The 24069-nt window shown below is 48.6% G+C and overlaps 1 long non-coding RNA gene across 2 annotated transcripts; it reads right to left on the bottom strand.

Moving 5' to 3' along the window:
* Positions 1-516: 516 nt before the first annotated feature.
* LOC105470808 (uncharacterized) lies at positions 517-13903 on the bottom strand. 2 transcript variants are annotated; one of them, XR_011619505.1, is made up of 3 exons: positions 13753-13903; positions 12746-12926; positions 517-1860 (listed from the first exon to the last, which is right to left on the bottom strand). It is a non-coding gene; the product is annotated as an uncharacterized lncRNA (long non-coding RNA). The 2 variants fall into 2 exon arrangements; XR_980766.2 differs by lacking the exon at positions 517-1860 and adding an exon at positions 3285-5022.
* Positions 13904-24069: the final 10166 nt, after the last annotated feature.

The raw sequence follows: 24069 nt of genomic DNA, 5'->3' as shown, positions 1-24069 counted from the left end.
GTAGGTAAGTACCTCCCATCCCCTCACCTGGCCTGGAGTAGGAAAGTACCTCCCATCTCCTCACCTGGCCTGGAGTAGGTAAGTACCTCCCATTTCCTTTCCCACAGTTTGCAGAGGAGAAAGCAAAAGACTTCCATACTTTTATGAATTCCCCACCTTCAATGAACTTAGACATTTCTGGGTTTGACTTATCTATGCTAGGGGATTTGGCAAACTCTGTATGAGTCTTGCTGTCATAACAAGTCCCACCTGAACATGTTAGCAGCTTTTTTAGAAAAACTGTGGGGGCACTTATTCTGCTTTCTCTGTTGCACAACAAAATTGGTAAATAAATAGAACATGCTTGGAAAGAGATGCTTAGAAATTTTTACTGATGAAAGTATTTTCCATTCAAAAAAACTTGGAAACTATTGGTCTAAGGAGCAGTTGCAGAAAGACATGTTGTAACATGAAAACCAGCTATAATAAAAAATGTTTTTGAAAACACAAAACCTTCTTTTATGAGTCCACCAATGATTTAATGCCACAGACAATATATGGCATGAGAATTTTTATAATTGGAAATATATACATAATTTTTTTAAATGAAGGGAGCAGAAGGGACTGGCTCTGACATCTGTTGAAAAGTTCCCAATAAATTGTCACTCCATTGAAAGAGGCATAATTTCCAAATATCTCCAAGGTCAGTGTAAAAGGTGTTCACATCTTGCTACAGATTACAGGGTAACAAGATCAAGAAGACTTGGGACACCAACTTGATTTAGCTTTAAAATACCTGTAGAGACTAAAGAGATGTTTCCTGGTAGAAATCAAAGTAGAACACCTCGGTGATGAAGCCGAGTTGAGAATCTCTACTCTGCAGGGGCTTGCTACACCATCTTCACCCAGAGGGAATAGCCCTAAAGGCTCAAATTGAAGTTTTTTGTTTGTTTGTTTCTTTGTTTTTGTTTTCTTGAGATGGAGCCTCGCTCTGTTGCCCAGGCTACAGTGCAATGGCACGATCTCAGCTCACTCAACAACCACCTCCTGGGTTCAAGTGATTCTCCTGCCTCAGCCTCCTGAGTAGCTGGGATTACAGGCATGCACCACCCCATCCAGCTAATTTTTGTATTTTTAGTAGAGACAGGATTTCACCATGTTGGTCTGGCTGGTCTTGAACTTCTGACCTTGTGGTCCACCCGCCTCCGCCTCCCAAAGTGCTGGGATTACAGGTGTGAGCCACTGCGCCTGGCAGTAGAAGTCTTGATAAATCAGAGTACAAAAACGGGCATGACATGAAAGGCCTAAAAACAAGACCAGCGTTTGTTCTAGAAATGTCTGGCTACCGTATAAAATCCTGGGAGTTAAGTGTTACAGTCTAAGTGAAAGGACGGTGAAGGGCAGAACGTCTGTCTTTGTGTCCCCTGTACGGCACACGCCTCATGTATGTGTGGAGGTGGAACACATGAGCGCTGTGCCCGGGAAGCCGGCCCCGGCGTTAACAAAGCCTCAGGTGCAGGGTATAGGATGTCAGACCATTTCCAGCGCCATCTTCCTGAAAGACAGTTCACTTGCTCTTGAAAATCACCAATGGAAACATCTGCAGCCCTCTGAAAACACAAATAAACCACTGGCATTTCCGTAGACAGAAGCCAGACCTCAGGGAACTTACTTCCAATCCAGTTGCTCCAGCTTCAGTGGCAATATGAACTTGCCTTGCTGATGGGAGTGCCAAACGACATTCTAAATCATCAAGATCACATATCTCTAACTAGGCTGATGTGTGAAATGTCTGGTGCTTATGTTATCTGTGTTTCGCATTGAGCTGAAACTTCACAGCCGAAGACACTGGCCAAGCAGGCTTCTTTCTCAGCTGTTGCTCTACAAAGCAATTTCACAAAGACAGGATGTTGTCCTAAAAAAGCATCCTCTGGTTCCCTGCTGGACAGGCCAACAGCTTGGCTGGGTATTACAAACAAACCAGGAAAGTGTGTTCAGTAATGCCAGCTCACGAGGGAAGCTGGGACTACAGCTTCAAAAGCAGAGCTGTAGCGAGTTGGGGAAAAGGTGGGAAATATTTGAGGAGGTTGTCGACTTCATGTAAAGGCCAGGAAAACAAAGGCTGGAAATTGTGAGGGTCCTGGAGTGAAAGTGCCTGAGGATAGGTAGGGGACAGAGGAGAAGATCACAACCAGCTTGAAGTGCTCCATCGGTCTGACGTGGAGGCCGAATTAAGCACAGAGCACACATTGTTCCCCAGATCAGGAAAATCCCATTTGACTTCAGGTCTGCTAACACCAGGAACACCGCAGTGGTCATGGTCATAATAACAGCAGGCATTTACAGCATTCATTCACAGGCATTGTACTAAGTACTTTGCATACAGTTTCTCATTTGATGTTTTAAAAACTTTGAAATGGAAAGTTTTATTACTGTCAAGTACAGACGAAGAAACTGAGACTCAGAAGTAGGAAGGAACTTACTCCAAATCCACAGCTGTGCTGTGAAAGCTGGGGTGTGAATCTCGTCACCCTAGCCTGAAAGCATGCTCTCAAAACCATTTTTGTCGATTCCAAATACGAAACAGTGACACTGCAGTGCTGTGGGGGAAGGAGTGGCCTTTTCCATTAAGTGGTCTGGGTCAACTTGCTAATCATAGAAAAATAATGTATTTTAACCCTTATCTCACAGCACACGCATAAATCAATTCCAATTGAGTCACAGATCAAAAACGTTTTTAGAACAAAACATAGGAAAAGAGGTGAATATCTTGGAGTAGATCATGATTCTTCACTCAAGACAAGAAAGTCCCTAACCATGATATTGATAGATTATATTGCCAGGAAGAACTTCTGTTCATCAAAAGATACTATTGAGAACAGAGAAAGGCAGCCACAGAGTGGAAGAAGGTATGTATAATACATACAGGACTCATACCAAGAATACATAAATAACTTCTACAAATCAATGAGAAAAAGACAGAAAACCAGGTTCAAAACATGGACAAAAGACTTGATCAGATACTTCACAAAGAAAATATCCAAATGGCCAGTAAACATATGGAGAATTGCTTAAGTTTATTAGTCATCAGGGGAATGCAAATCACAGACCACAATGCAATCACACTACACACCCGTCAGAATGACTACATCGAAAAAGACAGGAAATCCCGAGTATTGGTGAGGATGATGGGGAGCCACCTAAGCTCCCACAAGAAGCTGTTTCGAGAGCATAAACTGATGCAAAAACCGTTCTTCAGTATCTACACATCTGAATATACACATCTTATATATATTTTCACTACCCAAACCGATACCATATATTTATGTGTGTGTGTGTGTATATATGTATACACACACACACATATATATCTTTGTAAAATTTCACTCCTAGTGAATTTTCCCATTCTATTTCCCATTCCCAGTTGTAGTACATATATTCTCATTGCTATTGTGTTAATATACCATTGATGGGAAAATGAATTGCGGTCTATTAATGCAATAGCAGTGAGAATATATGAACTACAACTACAAGGAATAATATAAGGACAAATCTCACAGCTGTGATGTTGAGTGGAAGAAACACAGATGAGGATATTCTGTACGTTTCCTTTATTTGAAGTAGGAAAAGGGACAGAACTCTTCTATCAGAAGTCAGGTCAGTGCTTACCTAGGGAGGTGTAACAACTGGAACAGGGTACAGGGAGGCGGGTCTCCTCAGGTGCTGGTGATGCTCTGTGTGATCTATGTGCTGGCTGCAAAGCTGCATTTGTTTATGAAAATTTACTGAGCTGTACACTTACGGTTTCAATGAGCTGTTGCCATAACAAACCATCCCCAAACCCAGTGGCAGACAATAAGCATTTATTTCTTGCCGACTGGTTTGTGTTCAGTCGTTCAGCTGTTCTCAGTTGGGCTTGGCTGGGGGTTGGCTGCTCCACATGTCTCAGTCTCCTTTGACTGGCAGCCATCCCAGGCATGGTCTCCAAGGGTGAAAGGCAGGAGCCCAAGACAGGGAAATGGAAACACACAGGCCTCCTCAGGTCTCAGCTTGGAGCTGGTGTCCTCTGACTGCTGCCACATTCCAGTGGCCACGGCAAGTCGCGGGACCAAGCCCAACATCCGTGGAGTGGGGAAATCCGCGCCTCTCAAGCTCCTCCCCACGTAAACATTTGCTCAGCAAGAATCTAATCCAGGACACTTATGAAAGGTGTGGCTTACTGTGTGTATTTCATATTTCAAAGTTTTCAAAGGAAACAAAAAAAGATGTAAGAACCGCTATCTTCTCCTCCCTCCTCCCCCACTCCTGGGTCCCCTCCCGCTTCTGGGATCTTAATGGAAAGGGGATAATGTTATGAAAATTCTCTACACAAGCACAAGGAAGAAAGGAAGGAAGAACATGTGCTTCCTAGCACACAATGCACTTCCCGTCAGCTGGGCTGGAGAGAAATGCCTCCTGGCCTGCCACCCCCGCCCCCACCAGAGAAACGGCAGCAGCAACTCACGGCTTCCTGTAGATGCAGCTGAACGGCTGCTGTAAGTACAGCCCAGTTTTCCCAGCCCCCGCTCCTCACCTTCCAGGGCTCCCTGCCGTGGTCACACTGTTTAATAAAGGTTGAACTTCATTCAGTGAGAAGGAAGGAGCTGAACATTTGAAAGGCTCACATTTCTGCAAGACAATTTGAACTTTTTGCCTCCTAACCAACAGTCCTGAAAAAGTCTCTCATTCACAGCAGATGCAGAATGTTTAAGCAGGCAGCAGATCACTCCAAGGGCAACATCCCAGTTCCTTGGTCTTCATATCGGAGGGAGGATAAGCCTTCAGAGAGGTCTGGTTCCTACTGCAATGAGAGCGTGGGATTCTGTTCCTTCTCTGTAGGTAGGGAAAGGCCAAATGTACACAATGACCATTTGTCCCTCGCTTACAACTTATGTCATATAAACTCCGTCTCTAGCATCAGGCTGCCTGGTGTCAAGTCTTGGCTCTACTTGCTGTGCGACCTTGGGTAAGTGATTCAACCACTGTCATCCTCAGGTCCTCCATCTGTAAAATGGAGATTTGCTTATTCATTCAATGGTCCTTTATTGAAAGGCCTACTATGTGTCCGGCAGGGTGCCGAGCTCTAGGGATACAATGGCAACTGAGATGGACACGGTCCTCGCCGTCACGGAGTTTACATGAAGGGTAGAGTCAAACCGCGAACACTCTGTCACACAATCACAATCACAGCCATAGTGTTATGAAGAAGGGTAGAGTCAAACCACAAACACTCTGTCACACAATCACAATCACAGCCATAGTGCTATGAGGAAAACAAACCATAAACTGAGATAGAAAATAACAGGAGAGTCAGGAAGGCGATCTCACCAAAAGGTGACACACTTAAGCTGAGCCTCAGAGGAAGAGGAGCTAACCAGAGGAAGGGCTTGCCAGGTACAGGGAGCAGAGCTCGGTGAACTCAGGACACTGAGAGGCCAGTGACACGAAGGGAGAATGGTCTCAGGTGAGGCTGGAGGGAGAGGCAGGAGATGCGTCCTGAAGAGCTGGGAAGCCGGGAAGGGAGTCTGGATTTATCCTACAGACAGGGGGCGGCCACCAAGGTGTTGAGATGATCACGTGGCTGCTGCTGGCAAAGAGGGACTGCAGGGTGGTGTGCAGGTTAAGAATGGACATGAGACCAGCCAGAAGCCTATTGCAGGACCCCAGTGGGTCACGGTGATGGCGCTGGAGATGGGGAGAAGAAGGCAGTTGAGTCAAATGGCTCCAGTGGAGTGAGAAGCCCCAGGACTCAGGACAGATTGAAGATGGGGGAGTGTGTGGGTCTGGTTTGAGTCAGTGAGTGGAGATGGCCGTGAGCTGCTGATGTGGGAGAAAGAGTATAGGGAGGAGTGAGGAGAAGGCAAGGTAAGCCCAGGGCTCACCAACACTGAGGGAGGGGAAGGAAAGGGAAGGGGAGGGGAGGGGAGGGGAGGGGAGGTCAGCGCAGGGTCCTACAGAGGAGCAACCGATAGGGTGAAAGGAAACCAAGGAGGGGGTGGCTTCAGAGAGGGGCATTTCAAGAAGTCAGGATGCCCATCTAGGTCCAGTGTTGCTGAGACAAGGACAGAACCTCCAGGACTCACCAACAGTGAAAACGAGTTGAGGAACCGTCTGTATAGCATATTACATTTGTGTTTTCAAAAGGCGTGTGTGTGGAAGCGGGAGGATATTTCAGCTTCTTTGCAGGTTTGCTTGTGGAGCAGCTCTGGAAGACTCTGCAGGACCCTGGTGACAATGGGTCCCCCAGAGGAGGGAACTGGGTAGCAGGGGATGGGGTGGAGTGAGAGAGAGACCTTTCATTGTGTGTCTCAACCTTTGGGAGCTTTTATATTTTTATAAAATATAAATATATGACTATATTACTATTCCAAATTACAGTTTGAAAAAAGCACCCTGCCTTATAGAGCTGCTGTGAGGATAATAACAATCGTTTCCTGCACCTCTCAGGAGGATTACTTGAGATGATCTATGTCAGCTGCTTAGCTCAGGCTCAGCGTGGCACTCCGTGAGGTGGGTCGCATCCCTGTCGCTGCTGCTCCAGGAAACAGCAGAGAGGGCCTTGGCCTGTGTATTTGGTTCCCAGGGTTCTCGTAACAAAGTATCACAAACTGCGTGGCTTAAAACAAGAGAAATTCCTTCTCTCACACTTCTAGAGGCCAGAGGTCTGGAGTTGTGGCGGGGCCTGCTCCCTGGGAAGGCTCTGCGGAGGAACCCTTCCTCGCCTCTCCCTCGCTTCTGCTGGTTGTCACTGATTCCCTGCATTCCTTGGCTTGTGGCTGCATCACTGCAGTCTTCGCCTCTGTTGTCACATAGCCTTCTACCCTCGGTGTGTCTCTGTTTTCACATGGCCTTCTTACTAAGACACCAGTCACTGAATTCAGAGCCTACCATAATCCAGTACGACCTTGACTTGCTAATGACATCTGCAAAGACCCTATGTCCAAATAAGGCTACATTCACAGGTACCAGTAATTCCGAGGACACCATTTAACCCAGCTGAGCCTGGCAGTTAAGATTCTCACAACCACAAACTCATCCGTGACCTAGGTGAGTCCCTTCTCATTCTGGGCATCTGGTTTCCATCTGTAAAATGAAAGTGGGGGGGACTGGAGTCACTCTAGGTCCCAGCCCAGCCCAGAAGCATTGGGTGTCCTTAGACACTCCTGGACCGGGTCTCAGGTAGGTAAGCCGGGCGTCAGGAACAGGACTGAGGAGGCCGAGGCCTGTGTGTGTTTCATGCTGCTGCAGGCGAGGGACGTGCACTGGCTGTCACTGCAGACACTGCAGCCATCGCTGAGGATTTCTGAAGTCCTGAGTCCCTAGGTTGCTGGGAACAATGAAGCTTGAACTCCATGGCCAGAATCATAGCCCAGAGCTATAATAAGACTCAGTCCTGCCCAGCCCCCTTTTATCACCTAATTCATGGCACAAGTGCAAACTCACATTCTTGTCCAGAGAAGAGTTGGAACAAACTGGATTTAGTGCAGCAGATTTTGAGGGACATCTGAGGTCATGAACCGGGCGGGCGTGTCCTGCTGAGTCAATCCACAGAGGCTGCCAGGTACCATCCTCAGACTCCGCAAGAGAGGGCGGGGAACGGGAGAAACTGGAAGAAGCTTCCAAGCGGAGTTTGTGGGAAACCTGCTTTACCGTGTTGGTTCCCTTTGGGTAACCAGATTGCAATAAAAACAACAATGACACTCTCCTCGTGTATGAGAACTTCACACCTCATGAAAAGTTGTATACCTGTTTGCTTGTTGGATTTGATTCTAAAAAGTTGTGTGCGAACAGGGACTTCGATTGCAGCTTTCCAGATAAAGAAACTAAAGCTCTGAGTGGTGCCACACAGGGTCCCTCCCAGGGGCTGCTTCTGGTGGCTCATTCAGGAGGGAAACCTTTAGAATTGCCACCCAAACCTCCACCCCAAGGCACCCAACACAGAGTTAGGGCAATCATCTTCCACATGGACACTCTGTTCTTGCAGTCTTGTGTAAAGTATGAATACCTGCGTTTTATGGAAGACTGCTATGTGTATTGATTTATAACACACAATATAAAAGAAAGCAGTGTGCTTGCTGTGCAAACACAGGTTCCAGCCCAGCCCAGAAGACCCTCCCAGCACCGAAGCCGTTCCAGATGGGCCTCCCAGAGTGATCACAGCTGTTCTGACTCATGGGAGACCAGCCAGGATCCTGCCAGAGAGGCCGCCTGTGTGAGCATGCCGTCTGCAGAAGGCAGTCTCACTCTGCCAAAACAGACAGCGTACGCGCTGGGCTCCTGCTTGAGGACACTGCCCCGGGGAGAAACCCTGGGCCACCCCACTCACTGTTCTAGTCCCGGGCGTGGCTGGCAGGGCCTGGGCAGGTCAGACTCTGCTGTGAGGCTGGTTTCCACAGCGAGGGAGGACCCGGTTCCGCTGCTAACTGGTGGGCAGCTTAATGCTTTGGCCAATCAGTTGCATGGCCATTAGGCACATATTTGGGGCTTGATTTTGGTTATGGTTTTTAAAATAGAAAATGAATAAATTGGGCTTGGGGAAGTGGGTGTTTTACAGTCACGTGGGAGGAACAGGCATTGAATCTGATTGTCCTTGGGCTGCAGCTAAAATTGCAGCCTCACCTCTGTGGCATTTAGGCGTTGGCTTAACCACAAATCACAGACCAGAGAAGGCCTCAGTGTCAGAGAAAGGCCTGGAAAGAAGGAAGCAGACACAGAGAGCCATGGACTCACCCAAGGTCACACAGCTCATATTGGGTGATTGAACTGTGTGGGGGTGGAATCACATCTGTCCGGGACACCGTCATGCCCCTGGCACCCGTCTGGCACCTGACAGGGAGTGGGTGTCCATTACGTGGGATGACTGTGTGTAGGAGGGAGAAAGGCAGGCAGGGAAGGAGGGAGTGGCAGAGAGCAAGGACACAGGCCTCTCGCTGTCCAGGCCCTGTGCTCCGCATCACCACTCTGAGCTTGACAGACAGAAACAGGAGACAGTGGGAGCAAGCTGTGAGCAAGGGAAAGAAAGACTGGAGCGAGACTGAGAGGGTGTGGGGCCCAGGTGGGGCCCAGAGTGAGCTCTGCTTTCTCCAGTCATGCCTGACTGTCCTTGGTGATGAGTCGGGCAGAGAAAGAAGAGGTACCCCGGGATGTTCTCCCCAGTAATCCTGGCCCCACGCACCCGTGCCGTGGACTCTGATACCAGGCTCCCTGCCTCTTCTGCTGGAGTCCTGTGGGAAGAGGGAATGGGAAGCTAAGAGGGAAGAGAGGGCAGGCACTCACCTTCCAGGAGGGAAGCAGCAGAATCCCTCAAGTCTGCTCTGTCTTTTACCTCTGACAGTCACAGGCTACGTATACACTGATCCCTGAAACAGCCCTGTGAGGTTCCCGTTCCACAGACGCAAAACCAGAATCCCTCTGGGCTCTTTCCACGTTCCCGTATGATTAGTTTTCTGGTAAACACGAATAAGCCAAACTAAAAAGGGCTGTTAGTGTATTTAACTTAACAAGGAGTAACTCCTCAGTCAGTCCAAGGACGGAATCTCTGATGGGCTTTGCTGAGGTGCTGGTCAAGAGATATTTGGAGTCTGAAAAATCTCAGCAGCCACAGCTCAGTTAGCATTTTATTGAACATTTACTATGTGCCAGAACGATCTTCTTACTCTGTTGTCCCATTTACTCCTTACACCCCCAAGAGATGGGTACTATGATCATGCAGTTTCCAGACGAGGAAACTCTGGTACTGAGATGTTCACTGCCTGTCTAAGGTCATCTCGATAATCATTGGTGGCCTCAGGATACTTTTAATTATATTTCTGTGCCTATGCAAGAGACTAGCCTATGCCAAATATTGGATCTTTGAGGGAGGGGGCAACAGAAGGGCACACTGGGGTGAGTAATCAGCTGGTGGGGAGGGAGGGAGGAGCAGGAAGTGTAGAGGAGAATCAGGAAGGTCATTTTTTGGACAGTGGACAGGGTAAATGAAAATCAGATATTTAAAAAGAAAATTTGGCTGGGCGCAGTGGCTCATGCCTGTAATCCCCACACCTTGGGAGGCCAAGGCAGATGGGTCACTTGAGGTCAGGAGTTCAAGACCAGCCTGGCCAACATGGTGAAACCCTATCTCTACTAAAAGTACAAAAAATTATCTGGGCATGGTGGTGGGCATCTGTAATCCCAGCTACTTGGGAGGCTAAGGTGAGAGGATTGCTTGAGCCCAGGAGGTCGAGGCTGCCGTGAGCTGTGATTGCATCACTTCACTCTAGCCTGGGCAACAGAGAGAGACCCTGTCTCAAGAAAACAAAAATCACATCTGGGGCTGGGCATGGTGGCTCATGCCTGTAATCCCAGCGCTTTGGGAGGCTGAGGCAGGGGATCACTTGAGGTCAGGAGTTTGAGACCAGCCTGGCCAACATGGTGAAACCCCGTCTCTACTAAAAATGTAAAAATTAGCCAGGTGTGGTGGTGGGCACCTGTAATCCCAGCTACTCTGGAGGCTGAGGCAGGTGAATTGCTTGAACTTGGAAGGTGGAGGTTGCAATGAGATGAGATTGTGCCATTGTACTCCAGCCTGGGTGACAGAGTAAGACTCCATCTCAAAATATATATAAATAAGAAAAAGGAAAAGAAAATTTGGACTTTGAAAGCCTTGCATCTATTTTATTGTTTCTTAAGAACCACATCCCAGATTGTAAAATACCTGTATGTATAGAACTTGAATGTGTTCACTGGTTCTTCAGGCATGCATGAGCATGAGGACACATCTCAGAGACTATCCTGGGGATGAGGGCTTCTAATTATATGATATGTTGAGGCCATATTTTCATGGAAAGTGAGCTCTTTAGACTAACAAAGTCTGGGGCCTGCTTTTGCTGCAGGAAGCTGTGTGTTTAGTAAAGCAGCTGTTCTGAGTTCTCTCTGGGGGCCAGTCTCTGGGGAAGGAAAACTCTTCTCCGGGGTCTCAGGAGGGCTGAGTTGGGCTTGATGAGATCATTTGGTTTCAAAGAACTAGACCCTGCTTTGCAACTGAGTCTCCCAGCGAGAAGGTGTCACTAAGCACAGATTCATCTGGCCTCGAGGGGATCATATTGTCATTTTCAGAGGAAAAAGCCCCAGAGTATTTTGATGGGGAACTCTCAGCCCCTGACACGCTGTCGCTACTGCAAATTTCATGAGGCTGGTTCTGTAGCTTCTCACAGACGCAACAGGTTGAATCGAAGACATTAAAATCATTGTGAAACTCTTGTCTACTATTGCTGGTGATAAGTATCCTAGGATCTGATATTGTTTGATTGATTAAGACCAGTTGGCATGGAAGGGAGAGATGGAAGCTCCAAGAAACCAAGAATTGCTCCCCTCTCTGGACCATAGTGTGCATGAGGAACATAAGCCTCATTGGAGATCCCAAGATGAGCAGTGGGGAGCCTGGCCCAGAACCCACAACTCCTCCTGCCCTCTCCTCCAGCGCCCTATTCCCCATGACTGACTCCCCTCACACGTGACCCCATGACTCTCCTCACACATGAGGCCGAGGCAGGGCACCCAGGACACAGGGCCGGAACATGCTTTTGGACATCCTGAAACTCCTCCAACTGAGCTCAGTCCCTGAGCACTGATGCCAACTGTGGAGCATCGGGTGAAGATGGCAACACTCTGGAGGCCCACAGGGCGAAGGTGCCACATTGGATGGAGACTGCCTGGCAACTCCCACTCTGGGCAGGCAAAGCCAAAGGATACTCAGCACCAGGAAACTGACCAGGAAACGTGGGAATGGCTATCTGGGGCAGAGAGAACCTCACAGTCATCTAATTTAAATTCCAGGAGCTAACTGCCACTTCTCTGTCCCTTCCTCCTAGATCTGAGTTTTAATCCCTGGGACCACGTAGAACATACCTAACTACTTTTCCAAGGATCAGAAATGTGAAGAGGGCACGTCCTCTACTCCTGCTTCCCAAGTCCTTTCCAATGCCCACCTTCCCACATCCCTCAGCTCCTGCTCATTTGACAAGCTCTTCATTCAGACCTGTCTGAGCCTGGTTTCTCTCCTGTGGCTCTCCCCTCCGTCCGTGTCTCTAAAAGGTGATGTCCAGAACAGTGGATGGTACCTACGCTGGGCAGTGCCTCCCTCACTGTGGACCATATATCTCCATTAATACAACCATTAACCACATTACCTTTTTGGTTACCATTGGCCACTGACAAGGCTTACATGATACTTACTCCCTAAGACCCAAAACTTGGCCCAATCTTGTCCTCGTATGCATAGGGACAAAAGTTCCCAACAAACTCAACTCCTCAAAGAAGTGGAAAGTCAACCTTATTCAGTGGCGTTTTCAGTTGGAGACTAACCCAGACTCCAGCCCAAACACTCTCACTGCCCAAGCTGAGACACGTGAACCTGTCGGGAGGTGCCAGGCGTATCCTCAGTGCCACCCTGAGCCACACTGCACACATGTAGCAGGGTATAGCACCAGTATCTTGGGTCTCAGACCCTCATTAAGGCACCAGCACACTAGATCCAACGATCTTTAAGCTCAGGATTTATTCCTTCATTGGCTGAGCTGCCACGGCACAGGATTTGTTCCTTCATTGGCTGAGCTGCCATGGCCACGGCGCAGGATTTGTTCATTTATTGGCTGGGTCTGGGGCACCGCAACCCACGGAGGAACTTGACACAGCTCTTGTGCAGAGAAAATGGAAAGCTCCCTAGCGTAACAATGACAAATCTACTCACCATGCGGGCGGCTTCCACAAAGGCTTGCGAAGGCCTTGCGGGTGGTGTGTCAGTGCAACACTCACGTCTGACGTCTTTCTGGGTTTTGATAGAAGAGTGGAGTGTTCTGGGGAAACCTGAGCATTATGGTGAACTCTTCCATCCTATCCTTGGACTCCGGTGAGATGGGAAATCTTCAGTTCTTTGGTTGTTCAGGGAGGGGTACAGATGAGATATGGGGAACGTCAGGCTGCGGGGATTGGAGCAGCCTCAGCTACTCTTGCGTAGGTTAGAGAGCTGCTTCCCCTCCCTCCCCGGGCCGTGGTGAGGGGACTAGCCAGTGTCCACAAATGTTTGGAGCTCTTATACAGATGTGTCTTAATCATCTTTGAATCCCCAGGGACTGACATATGGGAGGCATCTGGTCACACCAGGCCAGACCGATTTTCTTCCTTCTATCTGCATCTCATTTTAGACATTCTAGGAATAAAGTTGACTTTAGATGAGAACTCAGAAATAACCAGAGACAAGTGGGCCTGCCCTAGGCCAAGGACCTTGGCCTCCTGCCCCTGCTGGCCAGCCCCCCTGAAGGGTGGAATCCCAATGCCTCGCCATGGTCCCCTCCCGCACCCTATGACCACATCCTCTGGCAGCCAGGATGGACTGAATCACCTCCTGAGCTCTGTTTCCAGCCACAGATGCTGCAGGCCAAGACAAAGGGGCTGGTATTGCCAGGACCCCAGCTCTCTCCTCCACTCTTTAGCCTGATGGCCCCACGGTGGTCCGGCAGGTTCAGCAGCTGGGAGAGTGAGGGCTGGTCAACCTGGGAGCACTGTGCAGAGTAGAACCAGCTGTTTCCATGCCTTTCCGGCTCCCTTCCCTCCTGGCTGGGGGCTTGGGGAATGCGAGGGGCCCAGGCAGGGAAGCCGGGGTTTGTGGGAAGTGGCGGAGCTCAGCTGTCTCCCTCTGACCCACTTACTAACTCAGGAAATTCAAGGGCTTTCACAGCTGCTGAAGACGTGCCTCACCTTGACAGAACCCAGATGGCCCAAATCCCAGGAAAACCCAAATGGCTAGTGACAGCGGCATTTGCCCTTCCGTTTCTGTTGTCTCTGTCAGAGGGGAGAAGAAAATCTTCTAAGAAGCCAGAAGTTGAAACATGCCTCTGAGGAGACGAGATCTGACTTCCTTGCTTTTGTCTTTTTACAGGTTAATTTTCCCTTTTAGCCTCCTCAGCAGTATTTTCCTACAGTTCCATATTAAAACTCTTGGAATAAACCAATGAACTAATTCTTCCCTTTGCTCTGTGTGTGTGTGTGTGTGCATGAGTGTGAGCGTGTGTCTGCGTGTGTATTTTAATATTCATAAGGGACTTGGCTGAAGGCAGATAGTTGGTAAGAATCATGAGAACTTTCCAGAGGAACCCTGAAGGAGACCGGTAAACATGCCAGTGAGAGGGACGCAGCCTCCTTCTTCCAGAGCCGACCCCACTCCATTTTCTCCTCTACACGCTACCCGAAGCCCAGCACACTTCCTCCCAGGGGTTTGTGAGCCTGCACCCTTCTATCTCGAACCTGCCTGCTGCAGACCCAGTAATTCCTAAACAGAACTAGGGTAGGGCACAGAGGCCAGAGAGCGCTGAGCAGTGCTACTGCAGAGCCTGTGAAGACCAAATTCCCCAGCGCACACACAAGGTCCTTCTTAGTCCAGCTTCTACCTGCTCCTTCAGCCGCATCTCTTCATTCTGCGGACCACTCCCCGCCTCTTAACCCCAGGCATCCACCTCTGCTCTGGCCACATCAAGCTACTTGCCATGCTTCTTTCCCCGCCTTCCATCCTTTCTCTGCCTGACAAACTCCTAATGCTCATTCAAGGTCCAGCTCGGTGTCCAGTTCCTCAGTAAAGCTTCTTCAGAACTTCCTTCCCCGGGCACCCAGGTGACATCGATGTCCCGTTCAGGGCACTCCCACTGCGCTCAGTACACATCTTTATCACGACGCTCAATGCCCAGCATTGTAACTGTGGCTTCCATACCCCTCTCTCCCTACTGGTCTTTGAGTCTATGACGCACGGTAACAGTCTGTTGAAACTAATTTCGACAAGTAAGTTTGCTGTCTCGATAAAAAACAGCCCACTGATAATAATATCAAAGAGAATTAGAACTGATGCAGTGAGCCATTTTCAAGTGCCCTGACCAAATGAATTTTTCCAAAAACATCATCAAATTTCACATGAAGGGTAGAGTTCTTACCTGGATTTTTAAATTAAAAAGCAGCTTAAAAAATTATTAAGTCATGCTGTTGTCTAATTGTATTTGCCATTTGCAGATCAAAGTCATTGTGATCACGAATCCTGTGAACCCTGGGAAGTTTCATATGGTATCAGGTTGTAGGTAGAAGCTGGAGGGGGCTGATGGGGACCCCCTGCTGAAGATTCTGCACTATTTCTGAGTGCCGCTGGTCACCGTGGGACCCTCAGAAACAACTCCAGGAGGGCAGAAAACACTTCCACTCTGACATTTATTTTTATTTTCTGTTTGCTTATCTGTATTTTCAACAGTATTCAGGTATCACTTTTTTAATCAGCAAAAACAATCACTTTTTAAAAGTAAAAAGTGTCGACCAATGAAATTGGTTAAGACTATAAAAGCTCAATAAGGAAGAGAGAAGGAAAGAAGACAGAATCTTTACTGAAGTTGTTTTTGACTGAGCACAGTGGGTAGCCCCAGCACTTTGGGAGGCCAAGGCAGGAGGATGGCTAGCGGTCAGGAGTTTGAGATCAGCCTGCGCAATGTAGTGAGACCTTGTCTTTAAAAATAAAACTTTAAAAATCAGCCAGATGTGGTGGCTCACATCTGTAGTCCCAGTCACTCGGGAGACTGAGGCAAGAGGATTGCTTGAGCCCAGGATTTTGAGGCTGTAGTGAGCTGTGATCATGCCCTGCACTCCAGTGTGGGTTACAGAGCAAGACCCTGTCTCTAAAAATAAATACATTAATTAATCTATGTGTTTTTGCCCCTAAGCTGGGGGCAAGAGACCTGATTGCTGTGTTCCAATGGCCACACCAAATCACAAGGGGAAGAAGACAGGGAAACTGCAGGAGTTCTTTCCCTGCCCGGCGGCCACCTGCCCCAGCATGCACTGCCCAGACAGGCCTCTGAGGTTCCCTGGGAGCACAGAAAAGGACACGATTTGGGTTTTAGACCCAGATCTGCCTTCTGTAGCCATGGGAGCTTGGACAAGTCGCCATGTCTCCGTATCTTCACCTCTGAAGGAGATAACACAGCTGCCTGCCAGGGAAGTGAGGGCATTTTAAACTCTACAGTGGTACACACATGTGAGGGGTTACTATAATTCCTGTTGGTTTTAGAAGGAGGTGGGGTTGATAGGCGTGCATGGACAGACTGATAAGCCTTTGCAGGTTCACCAATATTTCCATGAGCTAAAAAATACTATGATCTCCACAATTGTGTAGGTAGGTACTATTATTATTCACAATTTACAGATGACAGAAAAACAGGAATCAAAAAGTTGAGCAAACTGTTCAACTTGCAACACAGTTAAGAATAAAGGAGCTAGAATCTGAAGCCAGGCAGTTGGGGGCAGGCCTGGGTTAGTAAACCATGGCTTGTGCTTACACACATGCTTGCGTGTGTACACACACACGCACACACATGAGTGCACACACACATGCACACACATGCACACACACATGCACACACACATGCACACACGCACATGCATGCACACACTCATGCACACACATGCACACACATGCACACACACACATGCGCACGCGCACACACACACACTTTCCTTTTCCATCCCAAACGTACCACTCAGAGTCTAGTTGAATTTTGTAGTTTCAATTCTGACTTTGTTTCTTTGAAGCGGAATTGCGCTGACGCTGTTGACGGTTGACCTCCAATGAGTGGGAATGTGGCGTCGGGCCGGTCAGAGACACCTTTATTTTCATTTCACAGCCTTCTGCATTATTTTGATTCCTGCCCATGAGCATGCATTATATTTATAAAGATTACTTTTAAAACATATTGCTCCTTATGGAGAGGGCTGTGTTTCAAAACAAAGGTTTTAAAGTTTAATCAACATCTAAAAATCCTTTGCCATCACAGGTTTTCAGTCTTATTTATCGAATGCCCTAGCTGCTGGGGATCTTTCCAATTCACGCTGGAATCAGGCCTGGGTTTCCTGATTTCCGCAGCTCCGGCGCTCAGCCTCAGCAGCCAAACCAGCCCGGCCCCTTCCTGTGGTTTCCAGCTCAGCCCTTCTGGTGGGAGGGAGGAGGAGAAGGGAGGATGCCCGTGTTGGGCCCTTCCCATGGGGCCCCAGTGTTTGGTGAAAACAGGGTCATGTCAATCACAGTCCAGGCCTCTACAACCTAGTAATGGAGGCCCAAAGAAGGTGAAAATATACAGGGTGATCAGAATCAAGGCAAGGAGGACTCAGGAAAGGGGACAGCACTCAGGCCAGGAGAGGGCTAAGCCCACTGGGCAGAGCTCCTGCCAGTTGGAATAGGATGGACCCCCCTAAAGCTCTGACCTGGCCTCACCAGTGCTATCTTTTCTACTTTTCTTTTGGGGTCCACGGGCATCTAACAGCAAGATTCCACCAGGGCAGTGGACCCAGGAGGGGCTCAGGAGCCTGCCCCTGCTTGGCTTGGATCTTGGCACACACTGGTCCCATCGGGCAGCCAGCTTTAATTAAGTTGCTGGACAAACACACTCTCATGCATTACCCATCAGAGCGGGGACACTGTTAGGCAGAAGGAGGAGAGAGAGGCAGGCGGGCTCGCTCCTGTTATGTGTCCCCACTTAGCAATGCCGCTTTAATTTCTCAAAGACGTTCCCTGACAGCTCTATGCTGCGCCCAGCACAGGGAGCCTAGCCCTGCTAATAAAGCAGCTTGGAGGCAGCTGGAGCCTGTCTGCCCAGCTTGCCGGGGGAGCATTAATTAACCAGCTGGCGGCTCTTCTGTCTCTAGAGAGCTCAGTGCTGGGATGGTCTGGGGACAATATGCGTAGTGTGCAGGATTATCCCCAGGGTCCCACCACAGACCAAAAAATCCCTCCAATACTGAGTGCCCGCGGCCCTGAGGGACATTTGCTTTGCTACTTCCTTGGCATACAGGCAGTCAGAGCCTTTGGCTTTCTTCTCTGGCCACCTTCAGGGCATTATCAGGGCTGGGCCCCTCTACCACTGCAGTAAATGTTTGCCCGACTGGAAAATGCTCGCTGGAAAATGCTCGCTCATGTTAACCAGGAAGCAGTGAACGAGAAGCCTTTCTTCTCCTTTATTAAAGGCTGTACGAGCACAAAGCAGACTCTGAAGTGTTATCTGTTCAAACTCATATGGCTAAATATTTACTGAGAGTGTGATCGGCATTCCCTCAGGCAGCACAGACAGTGTCCAGGAGTGTCAGAAACAGAAGCGGCGCCCGGGCAGGCCTGTGGGCAGGGACGCCCACCTCCAGGGAGAGCAGGTGTCCCCAGCCTGGCTTTCCAATGGAAGTGCAAGCTCCCTGGGTTCCTGGACTCTCCACTGCTCCATCCTAGATGTACCTCAGGGGACTCTTCCAGCTACACAACTGGCGTGGAGCCCCTGCCTCTGGCTATGCGAGACTTCTTGGAGTTCTCCAGACACACAGGCCCTTTCTCCTGGTTTGGGGTGGTTTTGATTACCCCACCTGGCATGCCCTTTTTGAAATGCCCCTTTTGCAGCATGAGGCACCCTTCTAGGTCAAAGATGGTGCACGCTTCATCTGGGGTGCCGACTGGGATTGACTTGTGTGCACTGTCGGGAGCTTTGTGGTGACCACATCCAAGCTGTGATGTGACTTCTCAGGGATGGGCGCTAGGGCTGTGGGGACTTTGAGGTACGTGTTTCACAGGTTTGTCATGAGTCTAGTCACTTGTGAATGCCATCTCCTCGAGGAAACTCTCAAGACTCCACCGCCACAGTATCAATACTTGTGTTCCTGTCCTCCCTGCATTCCCTCGGCACCTAAGTCATTTGTCATTTTCCATCTTGTATTACAACTATTTGAATAGCTTACACCCCTTGCCCTGCTAGCCTCTGGGTTCTTAGGGTAGCAACTGTGTCTCACTCATCTCTGTGTTCTCCTTAGCGTATATCTTTCCTTGCTTGGAGTCAGAGCTCACTTAAGGGGATGGAATTGAATTTCTTACCTGGGGACAGCTAGCTGAGAGCAGACTTCAGATTTAGCATACTCCCCATGAGAGGCATATTTTGGAAGGGAGCAGGTTGATTCCGCATTCCTGCTCTGGGGAAGGCACTGCCTTAGGGCAGGACTTAGCGGTACGATGGGCACAGGGCAACTGGATGGGTCAGGAATGTGGGTGATAGTGGTTGCCAGATAAAATATGGACACCCAGTCTAGTTGAATGTCATTGTCTTCCAAGTATAGAATGGAACATACTTACACTAAAAAAATTTATTCATTGTTTGTCTGAAATTCACATTTAACTGGATGTCCTATATTTTTATTAGCTAAATCTGGTAACTCTAGCGGGGAGTGCCAGAGACAGAACACGAGATCATCTCCACAGATGTTCTAGAACCAATTCTGTACACTAAGCTGTGTACAGAATAAAACTAGGAAGGCTCCTGAAAGGTGTTTTAGTGTGGTCAGCTGTAAACGTCATTAGGTAAGGACCAAGGTTGTCTCATTCATCATTTGCTCCCCAGTGGCTTGCATAATCCTTGGCATAAAACAGGTGCTCAATAAATATTTACTAAATAAATAAAGAGCTGAGTGCTGCCGGGCCTGCTCCGCCCATGGCTGAGCTTACCTCACCCACAGCGATAAAAATGTGCAAAAACGGGAATTGGCACGCAGCCCTTCCCTTCCAGGAGTCATCACTAATTTCCATTAGCCAGCAAAGTGCACAAGTGCATTAGGCTGATTTGGATTTAAAATCAATTAACGCATCCTCAGGGAGCTCAGCTACTATAAAAGCAAGATAAAACTGCATCTTCTTGAGTTAATTTATTTCAATTTAAAGGGTAATTAATATGTTTTCATTGATATGAATTTAGAAAATAAGGAAAAGTAGCATGAAGGGAGAGAAGCTTGTGCAGCCTCAAGACCTCAGGCAGATGCAGAACACCTGAGTTCTACCTAAACTTTGTACACCTGACTTTTCTCATCCTTCTTCACTCAAAGTCACTGGACATCTTTCTTTTCTCCAGTTTTATCTTTTTTCTCCTCTGCCAAAACCTCCTTTGCAGGACATAGTCTGCTCCTGGATTTTGAGGTTTGACCAGAAGTAGATGACCGTCATCCGGAAGAACCCAGCAGCCAGAGGAGCCATTGACAGGGGGCAGCAGCAACAGGTAAATGTAATGAAGGCTTGGCTAGGGGTGGCAGAGGGCAACAGAGGTGACATCATGGGGCAGGATTAGTGGATCCCAGTGACAGTGGTGTGTGAACCAGAAAGGAACAGTCAAGAAGATCCCCAGCTTCCTGACCCAGTGACTAGGGGAAGGGTGAGGGTACCAGCCAGGACTCAGATGCAAACAATAGAAACTGACTCTGGATCTCTAAGAAGGAAAATAATGTATTAGAAGTATTTTTATTAGAGCTCACTGAATCAGTGGCAAGCCTAGAGACCCAAACTCAGAAAACAGGAAGGAACAAAGAGGGCCTGGGACCAGGGTCATGCCACAAGAACAGCCTGGTCAGGTCACAGCCAAAAGCATCCCCACCACTGAACACTTGCTTCACCTGCCCACCTCCACTGCTGCTGTGAATGACCTCCAGACTTCATGTCACTCTCAAGAACCAAAATCCCATTTGTTTGGTCTGAATGCCCATGCCTACATCATGTGCACACACCCCACTTGCTAGGGGGCAGGAGTAGGAACGTCGGACCTCCTTCAGATTCACACACTGGAATTTCTTCCAAATGGGGAAAGGGTTCAGATAATAGGAAGAAAAAAAAGACAGTAAGTGATCTCTATGGTGACATTAAAGTTGAGTGTCCAGGAGGAAGAGCAAATTTGCATGGGGTATGACAATGAAGTATCTTGGTGGAGCTGTGGAGAGAGATTGACATTGGAAATGTCGATCTGGAGGTGTCACCTCTTCAAAGAGGTGACAAGCCATTTGTATAACATCCTTCCCTAGGTTACTATGGCTTCTCCAGCCATCCTTGCATTCCATCATCTTCAAACTCTGATGTCTTATGAGAAGTTCAGGGTATGAAGGCAAGGGCCCTGCAGGGGATGAAGGTTTGACTTGCTTTTCCTTTCTCAGAAATCCCAATTCCTGGTCTTAATTTCCAATAATTAAAAATGACTAGCAAATACAAGAAGTTTAACTGGCTAGGGTAAGGACATAAGGGCTGTTTTCAGTACAGCTTATTTATGGGAGAAAAACCCTGGACGAATCACCACTTTCCTTAGGGTTTCAGGTTCTACTCATGTGGCAGGGGCAGAAACACCTCCAGGGCAGTGCAGGCGCTTAGCAATGTTCAGAACCACAGAACCTCTGAGCTGCAAGGAGACACAGGGATCATACAGTCCAATCCCCTCAGTTTATACATGAGGGCCCCGAGGCTAAGAACACCATTAAAACTGCAGCATCCTTTCACATTCTCTGATCATGAAAAAAATGACACTACCTTTCACCCACACCTCTGCCCCATCCTGCCAACACTGCCACCCACCTGAGAGGAAGGGAGGCCGTGAATAGGATGCAGCTGGGTGGATCACCTCCTCTTCCCCTGGAGGCAGTGACGTCTGTCACTCCTAGGAGACGATTAAAATGTTGCTGCTATTGTTAAATTTTGGCAAGTAGATTCTGAATTATTCTCCCAGGGGGCTGACCATGAGTCACCACAGTACATCCTCAGGAAGGAGCTGGCTGAACTCCTGAAATGGCCAGATCCTGCAGTGAACTGAGGACCCAGCAGTGTCACAGCACTGCAAATGGGCTGTGAACTGGTGGCTCTGGTGGCTGCCACCATCAGGAGTGGCGGGACTTGACATCAAGGAGAGACCAGAAACCCACCTCCAGTGTTGGCATCACTGATCATGCAGTTCATACAGGACAATCGCCCGTGGGAAGACCTCACTGTGATGGAGGAAGAGTGGAGGAAAGGCCAGTCATGGCCATGCACAGAGAAGCTAGTCAAGAAAGGCTCTCCTCACTCGCGGTGAGCCGAATCGCGCCACTGCACTCCAGCCTGGCGACAGAGTGAGACTGTCTCAAAAAAAAAAAAAAAGGCTCGCCTCTGCCAGTCAACATAGCAAGACCTCATCTGTACAGAAAATGGAAATGTTAGCTGGGCGTGGTGGTGGAGGATGCCTGTAGTCCCAGCTACTTGGAGGCTGAAGTGGGAGGATCACTTGAGCCCAGGAGTTTTAGGCTGCAGTAAGCAATGATCATGTCACTGCACCACAGCCTGGGCAACAGACTCCACCTCTAAAGAAAATAAATTAATACAAATAAATAAAGGCTTGCCTCCTCCTTTTCTTCTTATAGGAGGAGGGCCTTAGGCTGGACCTTGAAGCTGACCATATCTTCTTTCTTTCTCCCAGAGGCAGTAACAGGGAACTGGGGGAAGCGATGTTGATAGATCCCGGGACTCCAGGAGTCCAGGAGTCCAATCCTGCATTTTTGGTGATTAACCTACACACTGTGGATAGCTGCACAAGAGGGACATTCACTAAAAGTGAGAAGAAGCAGGAACACAGCAATCCCAGGTTACATGAAGGAGGTGAATAGCTCTGTAACGTGGAGAGTCCTGGGTGAGTAAATGAAGAAATGAAGAAATGAATGAATATCTGCTATGTCCACAGCACCTATTGGCTGTGTTATACTCTGGGATGAAAAAGCACTGTGGCTGTGCCCATGGTCTCCCCTTCCCTTCCTGCACCTCTCTACTGCCACATGTCCAATACCCCATACTTCTGTGTGGCTCAAATGTCATGCCCTGGCCAGGCACAGTGGCTCACACCTGTAGTTCCAGCACTTTGGGAGGCCAAGGTGGAGGTGGGCGGATTGCTTGAGCCCAGGAGTTCAAGACCAGCCTGGGCAACATGGTGAAATCCTGTCTCTACAAAAAACATGAAAATTAAACAGGCATGGTGGCACATGCCTGTAGTCCCAGTGTATTAGTCCATTCTCAGGCTGCTAATAAAGACATACCCAAGACCAGGCAACTTACAAAGAAAAAGAGGTTTAATGGACTTACAATTACACAGGGCAGGGGAGGTCTCACAATCACAGCAGAAGGTGAAGGAGGGGCAAACACACATCCCACATGGCAGCAGGTGAGAGAGTATGTGCAGGGCAACTGCCCTTTATAAAACCATCAGATCTAATGGGACTTATACCCTACCATGAGAACTGTGTCGGGGAAACTGTCCTCATGATTCAATTATCTCCACCCAGCCCTGCCCTTGACATTTGGAGATTATTACAATTCAAGGTGAGATTTGGGTGGGGACACAGAGCCAAACCATGTCTTTCCACCCCTGGCCCCTTCCAAATCACATGTCCTCACATTTCAAAACCAATCACGCCTTCCCAACAGTCCCCCAAAGTCTTAACTCATTCAGCATTAACTCAAAAGTCCACAGTCCAAAGTTTCATCTGAGACCAGGCAAGCTCTTGTCACCTATGAGCCTATAAAATAAAAGCAACTTAATTACTTCCTAGATACAATGGGGCTATGGGCATTGGGTAAATATACCTGTTCCAAATGGAAGAAATTGGCCAAAATGAAGAGGCTAGAGGCCTCATGCAAGTCCAGAATCCAGCAGAGCAGTCAAATCTTAAAGCTCCAAAATGATCTCCTTTGACTCCATGTCTCACGTTCAGGTCATGCTGATGCAAGAGGTGGGTTCCCATCTTGTTGGGCAGCCTCCCTCCTGGCTGCTTTCATAGGCTGGAAGTGAGTGTCTGTGGCTTTTCCAGGTGCACAGTGAAAGCTGTCAGTGGATCCACACTGCTGGGGTCTGGAGGACAGTGGCCCTCTTCTCACAGCTCCACTAGACAGTGCCCCAGTGGGTCTGTGTGGGGGCTCCCACTCCACATTTCCCTTCCTCACTGCCCTACCAGAGGTTCTCCATGAGGGCTCCACCCCTCCAGCACACATGTCTCTCTGGACATCCAGGTGTTTCCATACATCCTCTGAAATCTAGTTGGAGGTTCCCAAAACGCAATTCTTGACTTCTGTGCACTTTCAGACCCAACATGTGTAAGCCACCAAGGCTTGGGGCTTGCACTCTCTGAAGCAAAGGCCTGAGCTATACCTTGGCCCCTTTCAGCCATGGCTGGGATGCAGTGCATCAAGTTCCA

This window comes from Macaca nemestrina, chromosome 2, assembly GCF_043159975.1.
Source record: "Macaca nemestrina isolate mMacNem1 chromosome 2, mMacNem.hap1, whole genome shotgun sequence".
Classification (NCBI taxonomy): Eukaryota; Metazoa; Chordata; class Mammalia; order Primates; family Cercopithecidae; genus Macaca; species Macaca nemestrina.
This window is presented reverse-complemented; position numbering and strand designations above follow the sequence as displayed.